This window comes from Canis lupus, chromosome 14, assembly GCF_011100685.1.
Source record: "Canis lupus familiaris isolate Mischka breed German Shepherd chromosome 14, alternate assembly UU_Cfam_GSD_1.0, whole genome shotgun sequence".
NCBI classification, from domain to species: Eukaryota; Metazoa; Chordata; class Mammalia; order Carnivora; family Canidae; genus Canis; species Canis lupus.
In genome coordinates this window covers 9,093,371-9,119,339 of record NC_049235.1, presented here as the reverse complement: position 1 = coordinate 9,119,339, position 25,969 = coordinate 9,093,371, and the positions used below count along the sequence as shown (strand labels likewise).

Genomic DNA, 25,969 nt, shown 5'->3' with positions numbered 1-25,969 from the left:
TGGTTACAAATTCAAGTACTCAACAGCCACATGTGGGGCCAGTGGCTCCTGTATAGAACATTTTATCACACTCTATTGGACAGCACTGCTCTAGGATCCATTTTGTTCTTGACTTGGGCAAACCTTGGTTTTAGGGTTAGGCAGACTTTATCTTCCACTAAAGATCTGAGTGTGCAACTGTTTACTCATTTGTTCATTCAACAAATATTTATCAATTCCTTTCCTAGCAGCTTGATATATAATCATGAACAAAGAGACATAGTACCTCCTCTCACAGAGCTTATTATGCTCTAGAGGAAGACCAACAATAAACAAGCAAATAGCTAATAGAAAAGATTATTTTTGTGAATTCAATGCTACTATATTTCCCTTATATACTTTAACCTCAAAGTAACAAGATGTTTTTGTTTCAAATGAGTCCATCTCTATAGTGGTCAGCCTTTCTCTTGGTGTACTTCAGATGGTAAACACTGACGGTTTTAGGATTTAGTTACTCTAGAGTGATTTTTAGCCTTTTTTCTTTAGAATTTCTGCACACAGCTTAATTCTTTGCCTGTGCCCTTGATTCCTCACAAAGAGTTCTATAGGCTTTATAGTTTCAATTACCACATTTATAGGTGTGACAACTTTAATTATTTATATTCCCAAATATACAAGACACTACTAGACATCCCCTCTTGGAAGACTCTACCCTAGCTTCTTAAATCTTGTCATTGGATATTCAGAATGCCTCTTCAATTCATATTTCTCTTCTATTCCTAGTGGGCCATATATTCTAAATGGTCATTACTCATACCTGATTTACTGAAACAACTTCCCAAAAAGGTTTAATGTCTCAATTTCTCTTCCTTTCGATTAATCATGCCACTAAATCATGGTTAATCATAAGAGTCTAAGATTTCCCCTCTCTATCTTCTCTACACACCATGAAAATGTATGCCCACAACAAGTTTATCTCCATCCCCTCCCTGTTTGGGATCACCTCCCTGCTGCTGAGACTACCACTCTCTGCAGTGGTGCTAAAAGGACCAACACTGACAGATGAGTGCCTCAGTAGCCTGGCAGCCACCTCCTCTGACTTCACTTATTCCCATTAGCAGCTCCCAAAATGGCACCATTTCAAGGAACATTGACCCAGCCGCCAAACTCACTGGGGTGGTTGGCTCTGGGGCTGGGATTGGGACTGTGTTTGGGAACATCATCATTGGTTATGCCCAGAACCCTTCTCTGAAGCAACAGTTTATCTCCTATGACATTTTGGAAGCCATGGGGGTCTTTTGCCTGATGGTGGCCTTTCTCATCCTCTTTGCCATGTGGAAAAGCCATCTCCTCCTCCCATATTTCTTTCTTTCACATCTCTCATGTATGTTGCTTTCCCTATACCTCCCCAAGCAGCCTGGGAAACATAGTTGGTTCAGGATTCAGTAGAAGAAAAACAAATAAATACTGTATGAATAACAAAAATAATGATCTGTTATTACCCTGACCAAAAATCTACCCTGGCTCCCTATTAGCTATAGGATCAAGTTTATTTTTAATGAACTTACTGCTTTGAAAAGATAAGGCTAAAAAGGAATGATTTTGTCATTAAAGTGAGTGCTTCATTTAGGAGTAGGAATTATAATATAACCTATTTAATCTCTAAAAATGATCTTAGATTTTTCAGGCTGATATACCACTTAGCTCCTATGATATGTTATATCCTTGCCCATGTCTCCTCCTTTTATCTAGTTAAAACTTTCCTAATCATCTTCCTCCCAGTTTCCACAAACTCTTCTCCTGCAACACACACACACACACACACACACACACACACACACAAAGGGGGGGAATCTTTTAAAGATAATTTGCTGAGTTCACTGATACAAATGGGAGTTTTAAGAAGCACAAGCAAACTATTTCAGCATTATTTTGCCAATTTAATATAACTTTCCCATTTCCTTGCCACCCACATGAAGTCCACAGTATGGCTTTTCCATAGGGTCCCAAGCTCAATAGCTTGAGTAAGTCACTAAATGGCTTTCTGCAGGCAAATTTTGGATCAACATCCACAAACTAAAATCATCTAAGCCTTTAACCTAAGAACCTACTGGTGATTGATAATTTCCCCATTGGCCAGGATGATTAAAAAAAATCAAGCTCTTTAAAAAGAGATGCAATTGACATATAGCACTGTATTAGTTTCAGGTATACAATATTTGTATACCCTGGGAAATGAATACCACAGTAAGTCTACCTACCATCTATTACCACATAAAGTTATAAAGTTATTAAAAATATTTTTCTTGTAATAAGAATTTTTAGGAATTTTTTCTTTTGGTAATTTTCAAAAATGCATGACAGTAATATTGACTACAGTCACTGGGTTGAATACTACATTCCCACAATTTGCTTATTTTATAATTTGAAGTTTGTACCTATAGACTACCGCCACCCATTTTGACCATTCCCTTCCCTCTAGCAACCACTGTTCTGATCACTGTATCTGTGAGATTAGTTCTGTTTTGTTTTCCCATTTGTGTTCTTTTTTAGATTGCATATATAAGTTAAATAATATATAATTTCTTTCTCTGATCTATTTCATTCAACAAGGTCCATCCATGTTGTTGCAAACAGCAAGATTTCCTTCTTTTTATGGCTCAGTAGTATTCCATTGTATAAAAAAGTATGACATCTTCTTTATCCATTCATCTATTGGTGGACGCTTGGGTTTTTCCGTATCTTGGCTATTGTAAATAATGCTGCAATGAATATAAGGGTGTATATATATTTTCAAATTAGTGTTTCCATCTTCTTTGGGTAACTACCTAGTAGAATTGCTGGATCATATGGTAGTTCTTCTTTTATTTTTTTAGAAACTTCCATACTGTTTTCCATTGTAGCTGCACCAATTTACATTTCTACCAGCAGTGCACAAAAACAGCCTTTAAACCACATCCTTGCCAACATCTCTTATATCTCGTCTTTTTGATAATAGTCATGTAACAAGCATGAGGTTATCTCATTGTTATTTTGATTTGTATTTCTCTTATGATTAGTGATGTAGTACATCTTTTCACATGCCTGTTGGACATCTGTATGTCTACTTTGGAAAAGATCTATAGTGGTCCTTTGCCATTTTCTAATTGGATTGTTTGTCTTTTTGTCATAGAGTTATAGGAGTTCTTTATATATTTTGGAATGTTAACCCCTCATCAGATATTTGATTTGAAAATATTTTCTCCAATTCAGTAAGCTGGCTTTCCATTTTGTTGATGATTTTCTTTGCTGTGCAGAAGTTTCCTCATTTGATGTAGTCCTATTTGTTTATGTTTGCTCTTTCTGCTTTTGGAGTCAGGTCCAAAAAGATGACTGCCATGACCAATTTCAAGGAGTTTATCATCTGTTTTCTTCTAGAAGTTTTATGGTTTCATGTCATATATTTAAGTTCATCACTTTATTGTGATCTCAAAGTAAATATTTATCTTCTAGGTGTGTTAAATTTCTAAAGAGCAAAACTATGATTTGGCTTTATTAGTAATTAAAAGTATTGAAAGGTTCTTTCTTAGAATGCTCTACCTACTTTTCAAAAATATCTATTTCTGGGGCACCTGGGTGGCTCAGTGGTTGAGCGTCTACCTTTGGCTTAGGTTGTGATCCCAGGGTCCTGGGATTGAGTCCCACATTGGGCTCCTCTCAGGGAGCCTGCTTCTCCCTTTGTCTATGTCTCTGCCTCTCTGTGTCTCTCATGAATAAATAAATAAAATCTTTTTTTAAAAATCTATTTCCTTTTTATGAGGATTAAATGTACAAAAAAGTCTCATTTATTATTATCATAATCTGCTCTAGCAATCAAAGAAAAGGAAGTTTTTCTTATCTTTCTATCATATATAATTGCAGTTGAATTAATTCTTAAAGTTGCAGTATGTTCTTAAAACAATGATACAAGTTAATTGATATTTAAAATTACTAAAACTCATGTTTTCACTTTTTTCTGCATAATAATTACTGTTTCTGCTGTCATAAATGTATTAGACTTTAAGAAGCTATGTAGACTTTTATATTTCTTATTCAGATCTCTTGAAAAATGTTCAAAATTATTAATACACATACATATATACACAATATAAATTATTAAACATAAACAATTTACCTAAATAAGACTAGATCATAGCAAATCAATGTTTAACCCATTTCCCAATACCATTTTACAGGAGCTTCAGCTCACTAGAATTAATTGTATTGACTTGGAAGAGCACAGAAGACATATGTTATATCACAGGTCACAGTCAAATCCTTAACTGTGCTTAAATGCTTTTGTATCTCTATGACAATATTTAACAAACACATACAGTACTTGCTATGCCAGGCACTGTTCTAATCCTTTTATAAACATTAAATATCATTTAACATTGTGAGTTAGTGTCATCATCCCCATTTTACAAGTGAGAAACTGCAGCATAAGAGAAATTAAGTGTCTTGCTTAAGTGCCTAGAGCTAGTAAATGGCAAAGTCAGAATTTGAATCTAGAAACTAGGCTCCAGTCTGAGCTCTGAAGGGCTCTGCCCTTCATATTCAAAATTATTTCTACATTTGAAATCTAGCTTCACTAGAAGGGTATTATAGCTTTTAATTACGTGGGGAAAAAACTTCCTCTTTGATATATGAAATCATTTCCTGGCTGCTGCCACACAGACACTAAAGGTCTCCTTGATGGCCTGCCCCTTGGCTTGGGTGGTTTCCTCCTGTGCACCCACCCAGCTCTGTGCCTGGTCCTGTGGCAGCACCTACCATGATTTCTGCATATTAAATATTAAGTTCTTTAAGGGTAAGAAGTTGGTCTCATTCACAGTTGCAGCTCCAACATGGACCTTGAGCTGATAAAGCAGCCAAAGAGTTAAATTGATTTCTTATCAAGTTATGATACCTATAATAAATAAATTTCTTATCTCTACCAATTTTTAAATTACCAAGTATGTGGAAATAGGCTTATGATTTAAAGGAAACGATAATACAGAAAAATAAGTTAATGGGTGGTTCACCCTTGTCTTATCACAGAGCTTTCAAAATTTGGGGTGTTTCAAACTTAAAAGACACTAAAGTCCTTCATTTGAAGAACTGCCAACACAGCTGCACTGAGCTGTTTAAACTAAAAGTCAAAGAATATATACCAAGCTACTATAACAAAACACTTCCATCAAAACCTTGCAGCAAGGATACAATTGCCAGCTAGCACATTTCTCTCCACAAGAAATGACATTATGTCATTTTGTCCAAAGGACATCAAAACAACTTGTCAGTTTAACAGAGGATTTCGATGCACCACAAGAAGCCTTTCGCATACCACTTTAAGTATTTCCAGGAAAGTTGCTATAGAAGCTCTTAAGGCACTATAATTTGAACCCAACTAAACTTATTAACCAACACAAACTATAACTTTTCTAAAATGTCTACCTCTTTATAAGTGGATGAATTTTTAGAAAAGTCCTACCAACTCTTGGAAAATACAGTTCTACAGAGAAACAATGATGTATTTCCTTTCATTCAGTAACATTTACTCAACAAATTATTAATTATGTACCTATGATGTGCTAGGTACTCTTTCTAGGTATACTTATATGAGTCCTTCTGACAATAAAACTGTATTTTTTAAGTGAGTTAGTAATTTCCAGATCTTTTGGTCCAGTTTAACAGCATTAGTCAGTAAATTCTTAATATGCATGGGAAGGAAGAATTATAGTTACCATAAATAAGTCTATATTTTATATAGTGGCAGGAACATATATAGTTATATGTCAGTTTAAACATGCAGTTTGAGTGTCTGATTAACTGCTCATTTTACATTTTTTGCCTAAATTAAGCAGGCGATTCACTGTAATAGTCAAATTAAGTTTTGCATAATGTTGGCCATAGGTTCATAAAATTAGGGAGCAGAATGGGCATTGGAAGACATCTTCCTCCTAAATCGTAGGCCCCTGAAGAAAAGAATCATGAGCTCTGTAGCTCTGGGGCTGGAAATATTTCCTAGCATGGACTGTGCATCAATCTACGATTGTTAGAATGAATGAATGACCCCATGCAAACTCTCTGTAACATATAAAACTATATTCCATTTATAAAAATTTCCAGAGGTACCAGACATGAAGATGGGTATTTGGTCACTACCCTAATAATATTAACCCTTCCTAAATGAAGAGATCATATTGAGGCCCTTAAGGCAAAATAATATAAAGCTAACCAGGGTAATTAACCAACACAAACTATAACCTTACTAACAGCTATTAATTTTAGTGAGATTTCCTTAACTGTATTAACTTTTCCTCATTAACTTTTTACAAACTTTTAATTTATTAAGTCATTTTAATTCCAGTATAATGTACAGTGTTATATTAGTTTCAGGTACACAATATAGTGATTCAACAATTTCATATATCACTCAGTGTTCTTCATGACAAGTGCACTCCCTAATCCTCATCACCTATTTCACCCATTCCCTCACCACCTCCCTTCCAGTAACCGTTAGTTTGTTCTCTATAGTTAAGAGTCTCTTTCTTTGTCTCTCTCTCTTTCTTTGTTCATTGGTTTTGTTTCTTAAATTCTACATCTGAGTGAAATCATATGGTATTTATCTTTTCTGGCTCTGTTTTGTTTTGGTTTTTACTTTTTTGTTATTGTTTAGGCTATTCTGATAGTAAGTTAGAGGTAACAAAATGATAAATTATTACTCTGCTTTTTTGTTACCATCATAAATTCTATTAACAATACATACTTATCCAAGCTTATACCCTTTTTATGCCTTTGATAATATCATAATATGAAATCTGCACCTCTAGTCATGTTGTAGTACTCTTTCTACTATAATACATGTTTGCCTTCTCTCTCCACTCAATTATAAACCAGCATTAAAGACCTAAATGTAAGACCTGAAATCATAAAAATCCCAAAAAGAGCACAGGTAGTAATTTCTCTGACATCAGCTATAGCAACTTTTCTCTAGATAGTCCCCTGAGGCAAGGGAAACAAAAGCAAAAATAAACTATTGGGACTATATCAAAATAAAAAGCTTCTGCACAGCGAAGGAAACAATCAACAAAACTAGGAGGCAATCTATAGAATGGGAGAAGATATTTACAAATAAAATATCTAATAAAGGGTTATTGTCCAAAAGTTATAAAGAACTGATACAACTCAATATCCAAAAGCAAATAATTCAATTTAAAAATGAGTAGACAACATGAACAGACATTTCTCCAAGGAGGACATACAGACGTCCTACAGACACATGAAAAGATGCTCATCATCACTTATCATCAGGAAAATGCAAATGAAAACTACAATGTGATATCACCTCACACACATCAGAATGGCTAAAATAAAAAACACAAGAAATAACAGGCATTGGCAAGGATGTAGAAAAAAGGAACTCTCTTGCACTGTTGGTGGGAATGCAAACTGTTGCAACCATTCAGCCTCAAAAAACTAAAAATAGAACTACTCTAGGTAGTACTTCTACCCACACTACTGGGTATTTATTCAAAGAAATCAAAAACACTAATTCAAATGGATGCATACACCTATGTCTATAGCAGCATTATTTACAACCTCCAAGATATGGAAGCAGCCCAAGTGCCCATTGACTGATGAATGGACAAAGATGGGAGGTCGATCTATCTATCTATCTATCTATCTATCTATCTATCTATCTATCTATCATCTATCTGTCTTGGAATATTATTCTGTCATAAAAAAGTATGAAATCTTGTTATTTCCAAAGACATGGATGGAGCTAGAGAGTGTAATGCTAAGCTAAATAAATCAATCAGAGAAAAGCAAATACCATATAACTTAACTCATATGTGGAATTTAAGAAACAAATGAGCAAGGAAAAAAAGAGAGAGAGAGAGAAACCAAGAAACAGACTCTTAACTATAGAGAACAAATGGATGGTTACCAGAGAAGAGGCGAGTGAGGGGATGGGTGAAACAGGTGATGGAGCTTAAGTAGTGCACTTATGATGAGCACTGAGTGACATATGAAATTGTTGAATCACTATATCATATACCTGAAACTAATATAACACTGTACATTAACTTATTTGAAAATAAAAACTTAAAAAAAACTTGCTATATTTAAATAAGTTCAAATTAATTCTTAAAAATGAAATATATATTTTTTAAATAAATAAATTGTAAGCCAGAATAGGGGCCAGGTTCCCACCTCTTTCTTGCTACCCTCATACACTCTGGCAGGATATACACTATTGAATCTACTCCAATAATATGTTTAGAAACAATAATATGGTACCACAAAAATAGGAGACAAAAGGCAGAGAAAAGTATACCAAAAGCCTCTTCTGGAAAATTGAATTAAAACTTTCAGTAGAAGTGAAATACTCTTCTTTATCTCTTTAAAATTTATATATAATCAAATTCCACTAGCTCTAACCTGACAGCATTGGCATCATGTAATATTCATTGTTTCAAAAACTGTAATTTGACCAACCAAAGATGCATTCTGAGGTCCCAGCCACCTTCTTCTGTAGCGGGGAACACTAAAGCTTACTTTCCCTGTTTCTCTTGGAGCCAAGACTTCCCAGGTGACACAGCTTTGGCTGGCATTGTCACTTCTCCCTTTCTCTTGCCCTGAATATATGATGCCTGGGCCTGCATTGTACATTTTATGAAGCAAAAAGTATAAAAATGAAAAGTCAACTTACCAATGATAGTGAAACAGAGGATAAAATAGCATCATTAAGCAACTAAACCAATGCCAGCAAACTCCTACCCTCAGATAGCTTGTAAGAAAAAAAAAAAAAAGGTTTTGTTTGTGTAAGCTACTTTTACAGCTCAATTCCTTCCAAACACAGTAATGGTTTAAATCCTGGTTTTACCTTTTACTAACTATGACCCTTGGCAATTTACTAAACTTCTCTAAGCTCAGTTTCTCACCTATAATAGGGCATAAGTGCAATTGTTCCCACAGAATTATTGCAAATTATGGTAAGAAATATGAAATATACATGTAAAGTAATTGGATTGAACTTGGCACATGGTATTACTTTCAAACATTAAAGGCATACTTTAATACTAAAATATACACACTTAGGAATGTTTTTAAAGTAAAGCTTACTTCATTTCCCCCAAATAATTACATATAAAAATTAAGTGCTTAGGGTGGCAGAGAATTCTTTATAAAGCAATTCTCACTCTATCTCTCTCTTAGGTCAAGACATCTATAATTAGCATTAAAATGCACAAATATGCTCATGTGTGATTACAGTAGGTGGTACAAATATCAATAATTACTATAATTTAAATTTTTGTATTGTTCTAATTATTGTCACAGAAAAGTAAACTATTTTCTTCAGCACAAGGATAGACTGAAATGGCCTGCAATTTCCCCACAACTATGTCTTACCACATCACTCAGATACCCAAGGCATTGTGAATCTTTAGTGTTTCATTATTCAGTTATTTTCAGGACATTCAACCATGCCTCTTGAATTACAGAAGAAAACAGCAGGTCTCAGGTTTTTGCTTTGTTTTGTTTTAAATCATAACCATTTTAGCTTCACTTCACCATGAACACCATTCCAGCTGTTTCTTTGGAAGCTTATCTTCCAAAGCCAATAAAAGACTATGTTCCCAAGCCTAGAGACTTTCCATTTATAGCTTTCCATTAAGCCTCTTAAAGGTAGGTATTTATTCCAATTAAATATTTAAAAGGTAGGTCCTTTTATGAACTGGATTTTTTGTTAATTCAAAAAGAGATAATTATTTATACTTTGAAATCCTTTCTAAGAGGATTTGAGTTGACCTACAACAAAAGACATAAATAGATTAAGATTGTTAAAATAAATCAAAACACATCAAAGCACTGGGAAAGATAATGTAAATATAAAAATCATTTGATTATACACAAAATTTAGCTCTGAGCTTCCATAAGACTAAGGCAAAAATGAAAATACAATCGATTAAGCAATTCTCAGTACTTTACAAAGCAGATCTATGATATTTTCATATACTAATTCTAAGTGTGGTCTTGGTACTAAATTCCAGTAAGAGTTTATCTTTTGGGCCTTTCTTCAAGGAAAATTGAGTTTCATAATACACAGTATTTTCATCAATGAGGTTCAGTGGCTGCTTTGAACTTCAATAAAAGTCAATAGCATGGCATTATGCCAGTAATTTTAAACTTATTTTTAGCCATGGAACCTTGAAAATAAAATATTATGCAGGAGCTCAATATACAAAATACATAAGTAAGAGCTTCCCTAATTGAAACAAAGTTAAGGAGCCTGAAGCTACCATAATCACCGATTCCAGAATCTGGGTGAGGAAAAGGCCTATGTAGCCAATAAGCTGATCATATTAGCTACAAATATAAAAATGCAAATCAAATGCCCTACAGCTAATATCACACTTACTAGTAGAAGATTGCATGCTCTTTCCATAAGACTGGTGAACAAGGCAAGGATATCTACTCACGTCAGTTCCATTGAAGATTGATTGTACAGGAGGTCTTGGCCAGTGCAATAGAGCACAGGGGGGAAAGGAAAATAAGGCAAACAGAAAGGAAAGGGAAAATCAAAGCAAATACTCACAAACAAACTGATTGGGTATATAGAATAGCTTAAGAATCTTAAAAAAAAAAAAAAGCCACTAGAACAAATAAGTTAATTGAGTAAGGGTTACAGGATGCAAGATCAATAGACAAAAGCCATTTGTATTTTTATATAGAAGCAACAAACAATTGAAAATGAAACAGAAAATACATTTATAATAGCACCAAAATCCATAACATATAAGGAATAAATTTAAAATGTGTGTATGGGTAGTACTCTTAAAACCACAAAATATTACTGAGGAAAATTAAACAAGATTTAGATGTAGATATTGCTGAGGACTGAATTGTACTCCACTAAAATTCATATCTGTAATCCCAAATTCCCAATGTGATAGTATTTTAAGATGGGAACTTTGGGAGGCAGAAAAGTTATATGAAATCATGAGTGTGGGACCCTCATGATGAAATAAGTGCCCTAAAAGAAAGGACATAAGAGAGCTTGTTTCTCTCTCTCCATACACAAAGAGGAGGTCATGTAAGCACACAGCAAGATGGTGGCTGCCTCCAAGTCATGAGAGAAAGCAGCCTTACCATGAAATCTACTCTACTAGCACCTTGACTTTGAACTTCCCAGCCTCTGAAACTGTAAGAAAATTAATTTCTTTTGTAAGCCATCTAATCTATGATATTTTGTAATGACAGCCCAAGCTAAGACTGATATATACCATTTTCCTAGATTAGAGGACTCAATGTTTTTAAGATTAAGATAGCAATTCACTCCAAATTATTCTACAAATTCAGCATAATCTCAATTGAATTCCCAGCAGGCCCATATGGCCCAGAAATTCCACTCCTAGATATATACCTAAAATAATTGAAAGCAAGGATTCAGATACATATATCCCAATGTTTAGTGCAGCATTATTAAGCATAGCCAAAAGGTAGAAACAACTCATGTGTCCCTCAACAGATGAATGGATGAACAAAATATGGTATATACATACAATGGAATATTATTCAGCCATAAAAAGGAATGGCATTCTGACACATGCTACAAGATGAATGAATCTTGAAAACATTATTGCTAAATGAAATACACCAGACAGAAAAGGACAAATATGGTATGATTACATTTATATGGAATATTTAGAATAGACAAATTCATAGAGACAGAAAGTAGGTAAGAGATTACCAGGGGGGCACCTGGGTGGCTCAGTGGTTGAGCATCTGCCTTCAGCTCAGGTCATGGTCCCAGGGTCCTTGGATCAAGTCCTGCATCAGGCTTCCAGCAAGGAGCCTGCTTCTGCCTCTGCCTGTTTCCCTGCCTATCTCTCTGCATCTCTCATGAACAAATAAATAAAATCTTTTAAAAGAGAGAGAGAGAGAGAGAGAGAGAGAGAGATTACCAGGGGCTGGGGAATACTGGATATTACTGCTTAATGGGTACAAAGTTTTTATTTGGGGTGCTGGAAATTTGTGGAAATACTGGTGATGGCTATACAACATTGTAAATGTAATTAATGCCATTGAATTGTATATTTAAAAATGGGCAAAATGGCAAAATTTGTTATATATATTTTACTACAAAAAAAAACTACTTCCAAAAAAACCCTAGGAAGCTTTTCCATAGAAACCTATATATTGATTATAAAATATACATAAAAATATAAAACACCTAGAATAACTAGAACCACTTTGAAGAACTTAATATAAGTTGAAGAACTTTTATTATCTGACTGAAGACTCACAATAATGCTCCAATATTTAAGACAGTGTAATATTGCTGTAAAGGTGGATATATGAACAGTGGAAGAGAACAAAATGTCCAGAAATAGAGTCATATTTGATCAATTAACTTTCAATGAAGTGCCAAGGTAATTCAACAGAGAAAGGAATTTTTTCAATGAATGATGTAGAACATTTGGATATGCACGTGAATAAATGAACTTTGATCTTTCCTCACATTATACACAAAATTAACTCAACATGGATCATAGACCTAAATGTAAAACTAAAAGTCTCCTAAAGAGAACAACTTGCAAAACTCCAAAAGTGAACTACACTAAAATTAAAATCTGATCTTCAAAAGCTCCATTTGAAAATGAAAAGAAAAGCCACAAATCAGGGGGAACTGGGATGAAATATATATATATATATTATTTATATTTGTATATATTTTTTATTTTATTATTTCTAAGTATATACACACATATATATATGCACTCACATATATATATATATATATATATATATATATATAAAGTGGTGTCAGGGGTGTGTATGAATATAAGAACTTATACCCAGAATTTAATAACCTACAACTTAACAAGAAGACAAAAACTCATTTTAAAAATTGTCAAGGGATCCCTGGGTGGCGCAGCGGTTTAGCGCCTGCCTTTGGCCCAGGGTGTGATCCTGGAGACCCGGGATCAAATCCCACATCGGGCTCCTGGTGCATGGAGCCTGCTTCTCCCTCTGCCTATGTCTCCGCCTCTCTCTCTCTCTCTGTGTGTGTGACTATCATAAATAAATAAAAATTTTTTAAAAAATTGTCAAGTGGGGGATCCCTGGGTGGCTCAGCAGTTTAGCACCTGCCTTTGGCCCAGGGCGCGGTCCTGGAGTCCTGGGATCGAGTCCCACGTCGGGCTCCCGGCATGGAGTCTGCTTCTCCCTCCTCCTGTGTCTCTGCCTCTCTCTCTCTCTCTCTCTCTATCATAAATAAATAAATAAATCTTTAAAAAAATAAAAAAATAAAAAAAATAAAAATTGTCAAGTGATTTGAACACACTTTGTAAAAGAAGATGCATAAATGGCCACTAAGTAACCAAAGAATGCACAACTACACTAGTTAACAGGAAAGTGCAAATTTAAACCATAGTAAAATATCATTACAAACCCACTACAATAGCTAAAAGTAAAAATACTAGAGCAAGTGGAAATCTCACACCATGCTAGTGTCAAAGCAAAATGGTTCAATGGCTTTGTAAGGCAGAATCTTATAAAGTAAAACGTATATCATATGACCTGACAATCCCAAGAGTGATTAAACCCTATCCTACAAAAATACCCACAGCCAATTTAGTCATAGTAGCCAAAGCTCTGGAAAACAACCTAACTACCCATCAACAAAGGAACAGATAACCGAACTGTGATGCATACATTCAATGGAATACTACTCAGTAGTAAAAAGAAATAGGCAATAAAGAAAAAAAAATGGCTATTTTACCATTGATATATGCAATGACACGGATCAATTTCAAAAATACTTTACTGAGCAAAAGAAGATATGCATACTGTATCATTCCATTTATATGGAATTCTAAAACAAGCAAAACAAATCTATAATGACAGATAAACTGATCAGTGGTGGCCCAGGGCCATGGATGGTAGGAGATAGAGCTGACAGCAAAATGACATGAGGGAATGTTTTTGGGTGATGGAAGTATTCTATGTCTTGACTGTGGTGGTAGTTACACAAATGTATTCACTTGTCAAAACTCATCCAATTCTATACTTAGAATGGGTACATTTTATTAAATGTAAACCATACCTCAATAAAGGTCTGAGAAGTGGAAATAAATCCCTACAACCGTTACTAAATCCCTATCATGTACTTGCTGTGGCTGTGACAAAATGGATTGTCAAAGCAACACAGCCAAGCACACCCACAGGTAAGGTGAAGTGTAGGTGTAAATTCAGTTTGAGGATAAACAGAATTCTGAGTCACTGGCAGCACCAGGGGCAATCTCTCCCTCATGCCCAGCTGGGAAATGTCCACATTTTTTTTTTCCACCATCAGTGTACTTATCCCAGATAAGCAACTTAAGAGCCAGGAGAATGTCCATGCAGTATCTTCCTCCTGAACAAAGACAGCTATTCTTGGCAGTGGGTACTTGAGACAGGACTCAGGAAACCTCTACTGTGGACAGCTCTGCCCAGAAACTATATATTCTTTAGCAATTTGATCGGTGGGTGATAAGATGTTTGTTCATCTTTGTAATTTTCATTGCTTCCCTAAACAGGATAGCCTTCTAATTCTCAATCCCTTCTATAAGATAGTCCCATAGGAATTTGTTCAAAAACCTTGGGTTTTAACCAGAAGTGATTTTAAAACATTGAAAGCATAATTAATGTGGTAGTTTATACATTGTTCTTTGTGCAGATATAAATTCATCCTGAAGCTTTTCTAAATTTTTTAATAAAGCTTATTTTTTCTGATTATCTTACATACAACTTCTAATACTATTAATATTAATACTATTGTTCCCAAATACTTCATGATCTTAACCCAAATCCTCAGAGGTCTACAATAGGCCTGGAATTAGGGTCCAAGGATATGTCTTCTAACACTTCCCTGGTGATTCTAGCACAGATAGCCTTCAAACATGGTTTGAAAAATATTGCTCTAATGGATTCACTGTTTCATTGCTATGTCATAGATATTTAACTTTTTAGTCCTCTAATTAGCTTGGAGTGAGTTGACAGACAGGCTAGATAATAAGCAAATACATAATCAAATTCAATTTCACCACTATATACTTCCTTAAAACTGTCCCTCACGAGTATGGGGAAATTTATAACTGATTGTTGACTTTTCTTGTTAAACAAATTTTAAATACAAGTGGCATTGATTCTATAAAAATAACATCCTAGGAAAACAACTCATAAAGAATCTTTACACTTAACTCCTAGAGATGGAGATTCATTTTGCTTAAAAGAACAAGAAATAGCTTGCTGTTATAGATTAAATTTCTTCTGAGAAAAGGTGTGAACTCTTACAGGTGGCATCCAGATGGAAAATTAGTCCCTTCCCACCCACACAAAGAAAGCTTTTAAACCTCTTCCACAACAGTAAGGAAAGGGAAGACATTTTGTGACAAGAAATCTTGCAACCTATACATTGGAAAGGTACTGCAACTCTTGGGAGCAATCCCTATCATGTGTAACTATATAGTGTCAAATAGAACAGATAACTAAACTACAGAAATTGAGCTGATATCAAAGTCTGAACTTTAAACAATGGTGGAAAGACTGACAATTTTTCACAATTATATCTGGTGTTGGTCTTAAAAGTGACCAAGCTAACATAAGCTTGTATGGTTTAGCATGGGACATAGGAGAGGATCAGTCAATGCAAGGGAACTGAGAGGATAACAGAAGAGGATCAGCCACAACCAGCCAGAAATACCCTCTTAGCTTCCCTTGGTTAAGGATTCTACCAATGTCTTAATGAGTGATATTGACAGTTAATCCCAGAAGACCATGTAATTATATCTGTATGACATTTATTTATAGATTTTTCTTTATAAAAGCCCAAGCTAATTAACTATTTAGTTCATTTTAAACAATTTATTTAAATCCTCAGTAAATCCTTTTAAAGACCTAAAAGGTATTCAAAGTAGGCTAATCCAATCAACAATTGCAATTACAAGAAGAGCACCTTTTTTTATTAGTGGTTCTTAATTTTTATGAAAGAGTTTTAAGAAAATTCACTGAGTACTTTATACTATAAATTATTTTAATATGAATTCAATTAAACAAGCTCAAGAACCGGATGATGAAACAACAAAATGAAACAAAAAGAAAGATTGCAGAAGCAAGGAAACAAAGTAAGGGTCAAAATAACACTTAATAAAATAATAAATAAATTATTAAGATCAAAGAACTAAATAGACAAAGTTGTAAACTGAATTACTGACTAGAGGAAACATTTGAGAAAATCACAGTGAATGCAAAGAAAAAATATAGACACTAAATGAATTATAAGAAAAGTAATATGTATAGAAAGCAGAAAAGGTAGAGACCACAGTAAATGCAACAGAACAGTATTCACAGATACAGTACAAACTTCTCTTGTATTAAGAAAAGAATAAATGTGCAGATTGCAAGGGTGCATGAGATTTTTAAAAAACACATTTTGCCACATTTTGCTTTTACAAAAATAATAGCATCATTACTAATAGAAAGAAAAAAAGAAAGGGACCGTGGTTTTGCCAAGATACTATTTTATCATTTTCCTAGTTACTTAGTCATTACAAAAGAAAAAGGAGAGGAGGAGAAATGATACAAATCATTCATTTGTATTGATCACAAATCAGGTACATGAATTCCTGAGAATATCTGCTTATACCTGATATATGAGAATTCTAATGCCAGTGATTTTTGCCTGATACTTGTCTCCAATTTGAAGTATTTGAAATAGAACTCCATATTTGCTGAGGCCCAACTGTGCTACTGATTAAAAGAGGTCTGTATTCCATAAATATTTACACCCTGCTCCACAAGAGCAGGGAAACAACTTAGTGTGCCTGTTGCTTTCCCACTTAAACATACTCTACTCATCAAAACAATTGTGGATCATTTTCCACCTATAATTATCTCTTCTGCTAGATCACTGTTAGTAGAACGTCTATTCCCCAAATACATAAGCTGTGCTTTCCCTTTGTTCCAGATAATATGTGACTTTGCATGGTGGGAGTACTAAGAATAAAAAATAAAACTGTAAGCTCATTTATAGTTATAATGATATTATTTTAAATTCCTTAAGGCCAGGCTGTGAATCTTTGACCAGACATAATTTCCACTAAGTTGCAGATCTAAGTGACTTTGCCAAGTACAATTGTATATGCAAGTCTCTAACAATTATCTACTCTCTTCTCCATCACTCTCTTGCATTTCATTTAGGGTTGTAGCAACTGGCTCACTGTAAACCCCTCAACTACTACTCCAGACATTATTTTTAATAACTCAAACATTCCTTGTTCTCTTTTTCTCCATTGTGTTCACCTAGCAAAACCCAAACTCTGTTTAAAACCCAACATTCTGGGATGCCTGGGTGGCTCAGTGGTTGAGCATCTGCCTTAAACTCAGGGTGTAATCCAGGGTCCTGGGATCAAGTCCTACACTGGGCTTCCAGCAGGAAGCCTGCTTTTTCCTCTATGTCTCTGCCTCTCTCCGTGTGTCTCTCATGAATAAATAAATGAAATCTTTAAAAAAATAAAAAATTTAAAAATATAAACAATTAAAAAAAATAAAACTCAACTTTCTATTTCACACTTGACCCTGACAGCAGAAAATGGCTGGAAAAGAACACTTACTTGAGTTACTCAATTTCATATAAACTTTTTAAGAAAGAATTTCAAGAAAATTCTTCATTTTCTTGAAATAAATTTATGACCACAAATCTCAAAACAGACCTCATCACCACCCAGCATTTTTCTGTTTCCATAACAAATTTTTCTCCCTCTCTGCCAATAATTTGCTTTACCTATTTTCCTCTTACCTCAAGCCCTCAAAACTCCCTCCTCCCTCTGCCTCTCATTCTTGGCTGATGACCTTGACTTCTATTTCACTAAAAACTAAAAGCAATCAGAAAAAAAAGTCCTCATTTTCTCATCACTGAATCTTATAACCTACTTGCATCTGACCCATCAATTCTGTCTTTCCCCCAGATAAAATAGCTGACCTCTCCTTGGTCCCTTTTGACCAACTCTCCACGGTGTACCAGATTCTGGCCCTTCTTACTGTCTCAGAATTTTGCTACTGGAATTCTTCCCTACTTTTTCCACACCCTCCTCAGTTTTACCCTCTCAAATGTATAATTTCCATTAGCAAGTACACACATTGTTAAAAAAAATTCTCTCAATTTGAAAAGCAAGCAAACAAAACAAACTTCCTTGATCCTATTTGCCCCTCCAGCATTCCGCTCACTTCTCTACTTCTCCTTTGGGAAAAGAGTTATCTCTACTTACTCTGATTCACTCTTCATTAACTCAAATCAGTCTCTGTCTCTGCCACTCCCATGGAACTGTTCAAATCAAGGTCATCAACAATCTCCATCTTGCCCCATCTGTCTCCAAATTAACTCAACTTCTCAAAAGTGTTAACTTAATGGATCATAGCCTTGTTCTTCAAATACTTCACTTGTAAATATTTACTTTCCTTATTTCACTTTAGAGTGAAGAACACTAGAATGTAACCCCTTGAAGTAGAGACTCTACTGTATTTACTGCCATATCCCTATGCCTGCTGAAACTAATACTGGCCCCATAGGAAGTGCTCAAGAAATTATTTCCTGAATAAATGAATGAAAAAGTGTTCTTTGCCTGCTGAAACAACATGGGTTCAGCTCACTGTTGGCTTGGGGAGGGCAAGTTTTTGACAATGTTAAATGACAAGTGCTCTGTCTTCTACCAGGTTACACTATCCCCACATAGAAGCATTGTATGCAATGCTCAACCTGGTCATTTCTTTAACCACTTTCCCATTTTCTAGTGTCCCTTCTCCCTCACCTGCAAGCATTCAGCATATTCATGCCATCCGGTAGCTGTCTACATGAATACATGGCCCTCACCGGGGCCTCTGTTACCTCTGAAGCACCTCCTCCAGAAGAACAAGCCTACTGCAATCATATGATGGTATGATGCAGCAATATGTAAAATGTACCTGTTTCTATCAGGTCAGCCTTCCCAACCTCTCCTCACTTTTCCCCTTGAACAGAAAGTTCCAGCAACTTATGAGTGCTAAAAATCTTCAAGATGGTTTTAAATAAATGTTAAAGAATAACTATGATGGTTAACTGTACATGTCAACTTGACTGCATCATGGGATGTCTACATATTTAAACACTATTCTGGGTGTGATGATGAAGGTATTTGGAATGAAATTGATATTCGAATTGACAGACTGAGTAAAGCAGATTGCCCTTCCCAGTGTGGGTAAGACACATCCAATACATTTAAAGCTTGAAAGCATCAAAAGGCTGAGCAAGAGAGAATTTGCTCTCTCTGCCTAACAATGTAGAGCTGGAACTTACAACATAAGATTCTCATGCTTCTCAGATTGCAACTATTATCATGCAGGTCTTCAGACTGCAAATCTTGGGACTTCTCAGCTTCCATAATCATTTTGTGAGTCAAACCCTTATTATCTATAGATCGACTGATCTATCATTTCACTGTATTTGGCCAGCTGGAGTAAAATAGGGTAGACACTTGAATCTTTGGTATCAGGTAGGTCCCTAAGATTCTATCTCAGAGATAAACATTCCAACTCCTCTTTCTAGCAAAGATGGATAACTACAAATTATTTATCATCTTTTTTTTCCCTTTATCTTCTTCTTTTAAGGACCATCACTTTCCCCAGATTATTTCAGAACGATTTGTATTTGAAATTAATGAAATTATGGGTTTGTATGGTAGATTTTACTTGAGAATGGATTACCATTTTTGTTTAATTACCACTCACACCTTCTAAAATACACACACCACACACACACACAGAGAGAGAGAGAGAGAGAGAGAGAATTCAGTGATTACTCATGACCATAAGAGAGATTTTATCTCAATATGGATGGTAAATATATAAAGATTCCTAGTGCCATTTTATGCTTTATTTCTTAAAAAATAATGTTAATCCTTCCACAAGAAAACATTTCATCCCTTGAGAAGAATCTTTGATTATTCCCATCATTCTGCTTTATTTTATATTAATAACTCTTTTCATTAATTTTACTATTAACTTTTGACTTCTAGCAATGTTTTATCACTAGTGATTTTTTTCAGACAACCACAGGGTAATATGGTAAGGATTTATAATTTAATAAAGGAGAATAACTTTTTTAGATTCCTAGAAAGTTCCAGGCTAAGGTAAGGTAATTTTCTTATAAAAGATGCCAAATGAAACTGCATCTTAAAATATGTTATCAAGTATCTCCTTAACAGAAATCTATACACATACCTGTTGCTCAGCCAACTTCAATAAGATTACAGGACTCAAGTCAAAGATGCCCCAATATAGAATTCATTATAATAGAGCTATTGTTAAAGTCTCTAACTTTCAGTAGCTTCTGCAGATTTAACAAAGAATTTTCAGGGCATTGCCATAAGACATGTTTTTATGCCTAACAGAGCCATCTGATCAAATTCTTTTAAATTTGTAGTAGGCACCCAATTTTTGAAGATCACCCACACTGCTTGTCAAGGTTAATTATTTCCTTGGATTTGATCTGCAATATAAAGAAAATGAAGCAAAGAAAGACAAGCAAGCAAAGAGGTATAATCTCTACCCATGTTTTCCATTTTTATCTTTCAGATAGAAGCTTTGAAGATGCATTTGAGGGACACCTGGGTGCCCTAGTGGTTTAGCATCTGCCTTTGGCTCAGGTCATGATCCTGGAGTCCTGGGATCGAGTCCTACATTGGGCTCCTCACTAGAAGCCTGCTTCTCCCTCTGCCTATGTCTCTGCCTCTCTCTCTGTGAAAGAAAGAAGGAAAGAAGGAAAGGAAGGAAGGAAGGAAGGCAAGAACGGAAGGAAGAAAGAAGAAACGAGAAAGAAAGAAGAAAGAAAGAAGAAAGAAACGAAAGACAGAAATAAAGAAAGAAGAAATACGAACAGCTCACCCCTCCCCCCTGCCCTACCCTCCTACCACAGACCCGCATCCTCTCCCATCATCCTCCCTCATCCCCTCCTGGCTTCCTCTCCCCGTCTCATGCCTGCCTTACTGCCTTCCCCGCCATCCCCTCCCGCCCCTACCACCCCCTCCCTCCTCCTCCTCCCCACTCCCCTCCCCGCCCCCCTCCCGTACAGCCAGCCCGCCAGAGAAAGAAAGAAAGAAAGACACATTTGATTTTATGATACAGAGAGTAAATGGCTTCTTTCTCATATGAACCCAAATATCTAACTAGGGTTAAACATTACCTTTTAAAATTAGGTTGATAGATAAGAAGAATTTAACTATAATATTCATCTTGTTCCACTTATATCTTATTATGTCAAATAATAAGCTTCCTTCTAGAAAATGTTAGAAACACTGGACATAAGGACATGAAGGAAGAAGATAAACAGACCAAAACTCCAACCATCTTCATATTAAAACAAATTCATACTTATAGTTATAACACTATTAAAATTCTCCCTCATGCCTCAGGACCTGAGTACTAAATTTTCTGTGATATATTTGAGAAAACTATGTGCTGTTCGCTAAATTATTTAAAAACTACTTATGTTTTTATATTGAAATTTAATCTCTCAGTTTTTGTTTAGATTAACTATTAAAAGTAAAACATTTACCTATCCCTTATTTTTGTCTTGTAATAGCATTTGTGCTTGATTTTAGTTAAATTTGTTAGTTTTAAATCAATTAGTATTACAAAATAATATTTAAAAATTCCAAGGCCACTTTAAAAACAGCCTCTGTTCCCAGTTACTATAAAGCATCACTCATTGGTCATGAGTATTTTCCATATATTTGTAGGTTATCTTTCATGTAGCATAGGTAGAATATTTTATTGCTTATCCCAAAAAAGGCAATTGAAAAGTCAACTTCTTTGAATTTTTCCAAATTTCAAATATATTTGTACATGCATCAGTGAGATAAATCATTTATGAAACTCTCATTAGAAAGCATTACATAATACATGTTGCCATCATATCTGAGATTTCTAAATCATATCTTTCATTTGCCTTCTTCCTTATTTAAATTTTCTAGGGTGAGTTTTGAGCCACATAGCTTTTCCTGAAGTGACAGAGGACATCAGTGACACAGAACTTACAAGTTGTCATTTCCATTTCTGCACAAAATCATTTTGACTTTGATTAAAGTGACTGACCACCAGAGGGTTGACTGAATTGACAGACTATACTTTACCTGTTAAGAAATCAATTTATTCAATCAAAAGGGCAATCTGATTGTATTTCAGATATGACCTAAAATGATCTTTATCAATGTTGAGATAACCAGTTCAAAACAATCACTAAAGAATGAAGTATTTCAAAACTTATTACTAACACTCATTACCCATGGCTCCATCAATTTGGAATTTTAATCATTTACACCTATTCCCTGCTGGGTGAGTTCCATATGACACTAAAGTATATAAAGAATTTTACTCTCCCAAACACCATGATTTCATAGGTAGAACCTAGAATGAAATTGCCTAAGAAGCATTAATGATGCAGAAAGCATAAACCTAACTTAGCATATGGTACCTTCATAGAAAACCTAAACACTACTTATATGACCCACTGGGTAGAAAAAAAATCATGGAAGAAAAATGGAAGCTTTATTTATTTTATTTAGAGAGAGAGAGAGCATGTGTGCACATGGGAGAGGAGGGTCAGAGGGAGACTCTCAAACAGACTCCCCACTGAGCTGAGTGTTAAGCCCTATGCAGGGCTCAGTCTCATGACCCTGAGATGATGACATGAGGCAAATTCAAGAGTCGGACACTGAATGAGCCACCCAGGTGCCCCTAAGATTATATTCTTAATTTTGTGTTAAGTCAAATCTTTTAAATGAAATTTAAAATGAAGACAATGGTTTCACTTTATCACAGAAATTACAAAGTACTAAAATTTCAAATTATACCCCACTAATTTGGAATTGTGAAAATTTTGATTTTTTTTCTGTCTTGAAGTTTATATTTGACCCAATGTAAAGAGAAGTTCTTTAGACTGTTTTTCAGTCTTTATAAATAACATGGACACAGACAAGGACTCCATTCAGTGCCTGTATGTCTTTGACACTTCTCTAACATTTGACAACTCTCCCTTTAAGAAAATTTATCCCAAGCTCACTCTTTCTCCAGGCAACAGAAGCTGACCATAATTTAATAATGTCATTTTCATCACATTATATTTATTTTTATAGTTGCCTTCTGTTTTCAGCAGAGAATACTGGTTTTCTATTCACAGTACTAATATAAAGTTTTCTCTTTAAATAAATTTAGAATAAAAAGTGAATCAATTTAAAGAAAATATTGAGTAATAATTGTACAGGTGGTAAGCAAGTATATCTGAAAATCAAGACAGTGGTAAAAATGGCTAGATATTGGGAAGTAAATATAAAACCAGTACATAAAAAATTATGGACAAAACTGTAAGAGGAAAACCATCTACTTGGGTGAACAAATTAATGTCAATCACTTTTCTAGTATTCATTTGCATACCATTGTATTAATTCTAAATTACTTCTGTTTATTTATTTGAATGATCCTATCAAAACCTTTACTCAACAATATTTTGATAGCTTCTTGTTCAATATAGTAATAGCCTGAGAGTAAAAAGACTAAATCCCTTAGACGGGGAAAAAAGAAAAAAGTCTGTAACTCAAAAACTTCACTCAACAAATGCTTATCAATCACTCAGTACATCCAACATGATAAGCCAGATTTGAGGAAGGATAAAAAGATCTGTGTCCAATCATTATTCAAAAGCTATTTTTTGAGTAGCTATGATATGCAAAGCCACTTGTGTAGGATTTAATTAAAGGAAAGGAAGGAGAGAAAGGAAGAATAATAAGAGGAAGAGGAGAAAGATGGGGCCCATCCCCATAATTATTAAACAAGGATTCTGAATTCAAAGAGATTACCATCTAGTCATTATCACTTATTATTATCCTTGTGTTTTACTTATAGTCCTAGATACTATTTCATTTTCTCATATATTGCCTTAAAAAAAAAAAAAAAAAAAAAGCAATGTAGGGATCCCTGGGTAGCTCAGTGGTTTGGCGCCTGCCTTCAGCCCAGGGCGTGATCCTGGGGTCCTGGGATTGAGTCCCACATCAGGATCCCTGTGTGGAACCTGCTTCTCCCTCTGCCTGTGTCTCTCCCTCTCTCTCTCCCTCTGTGTCTCTCATGAATAAATAAATAAAATCTTTTTTAAAAAAAGCAATGTATTATTCAGTAAAAGGTAATATTTAAGAGACATTTCCTTTGAGTGTCAGATTCTATGAAACTCAATAATAAATTCATGAAATACAAAACAACACAACTTTAAACCCATAGCAATGTTTATCAAATTCTGCAGACTTGGCCTTTCACATCTTCCAAGGCCAATTCTTTCCTTTTCCCCAAGGAAAGAATTCAAAAATCTGTAAAATAAAGTCACAGTACTAAAGCAGTACTAACTTGAACATATGCATTTAATATAAAAGCCCACAAGCATAACTTCAAGTTTAATTATATAAATTAAATTTGTTCAAAGGAAGCTGCTAACCTTACAAAGATAATGCTTTCAAACTTTACTATACGTGTATATTTCACTTAGGATGAGTGGAATTGTGAAATTATAATATAGTTATTAAACTACTTGCATATATAATCTTTTCTTCCTCTTTACACTATGATATAAGTCTATGAGGACTTTCACAGAAAAAGATAAAATCTATCATGTTCTAAGAAAGGGTGGTAGTTTTTTGATATGAAAATGGATTTTGATTCAACACTTAAAGGATATTTTCATTTCTGATGTACTAAAGGCAGATTTCCAAAAAACTTTTGTACCATATGTACTCACATATCGAGTATCATTTTATTTTTAAAAAAATTTACAGAAAGATTACAAGACTTTCTTTGTACCCTAGATCCTATGTGATGGTATGGAAGGCTTTCCCAATGCATCTGAAGCTGATGATATAGCTGGCATAAACACTATGCCAGCCCTCTAAGCTAGCCTTCTATTTGTATGGACTGTTCTCTCTTTTCAAAAGGACTATGAAAGAGCCAATCAAGCCAATAAATACAAACATCAGTCACCTGGGAATCAACTTTAATTTTTCATTATTTCATTTCAACCAATAGTACGGGAGAAGGAATAATATTTGTTGTCAAAGAGATTAAGCCAGAAAACTGATCCAGCAAAGGTAAGTGAGGATAGTGACCCAACCGTGAAATCCTCTAGCCTTCATAGCTATTTCACCAAATCCTGGAGCCATTCCTGCCTTCCTGCAGCAAATGGGGCAAATATGGGTCCAAACACTTTCAACCACCCAACTCCATCTGAAGCCTATTTACTTAGTTCGGATAATCAGTGCCTGGGCTCCTTCCACGATGGCCAATCCCCACCTAGTATCATAGTTACTATCTACCCCCCTCCCTGTCTTTTCTTCTCAGTCAACATTCAAATGGTATGCCAGCTACTGTTAGCAATGGAAAACATTGCTAAAAAGAACAAATCCCTTAGGGCAGGGGTGCTCACTAATTCCTACAATTTTAGATATTCTGTCTCATGTGGCAGCTTCATCTAATTTTGCTTTCCATAAAAGTAAAAAAATATTTTTAATGTGAAAAAACGTCCAATATTACATATTTGTGGCCATTTGAGTCTTCAATTCTACTTAAATACCATTTTACTGCCTTGAATGTTCTAATGAAAGCTTTGCTGCTTCTTACAGTGTATTTCTTTGAGTTCTTACTATAGCTTCTATGATGGTCTTGTGTTCCTTGCTTCCTTAATTAACTTCTCATCACATAGAATCACTAGAATTTCTTATTAGAAATGAATACCTCAAAATTATTTTTATCATTAGACTTTTTTTTTAATATTCCACAAGAATACCATTTCAAGAAATTAGAGAAAAGTGGGGGGGGGGGTGCTTTCTATCACAAATCCAGGATATTTTTGAGATCTTAGGTGATGATTTCT

The 25,969-nt window shown here is 34.8% G+C and overlaps 1 protein-coding gene and 1 pseudogene across 5 annotated transcripts in view; one reads left to right on the top strand and one right to left on the bottom strand.

The window, feature by feature from the left end:
* The window catches only part of GRM8 (glutamate metabotropic receptor 8), a 737,042-nt gene that overhangs the window by 465,870 nt on the left and 245,203 nt on the right, over positions 1–25,969 (bottom strand). The window lies entirely within an intron of this gene.
* LOC102153370 lies at positions 918–18,968 on the top strand (annotated as a pseudogene).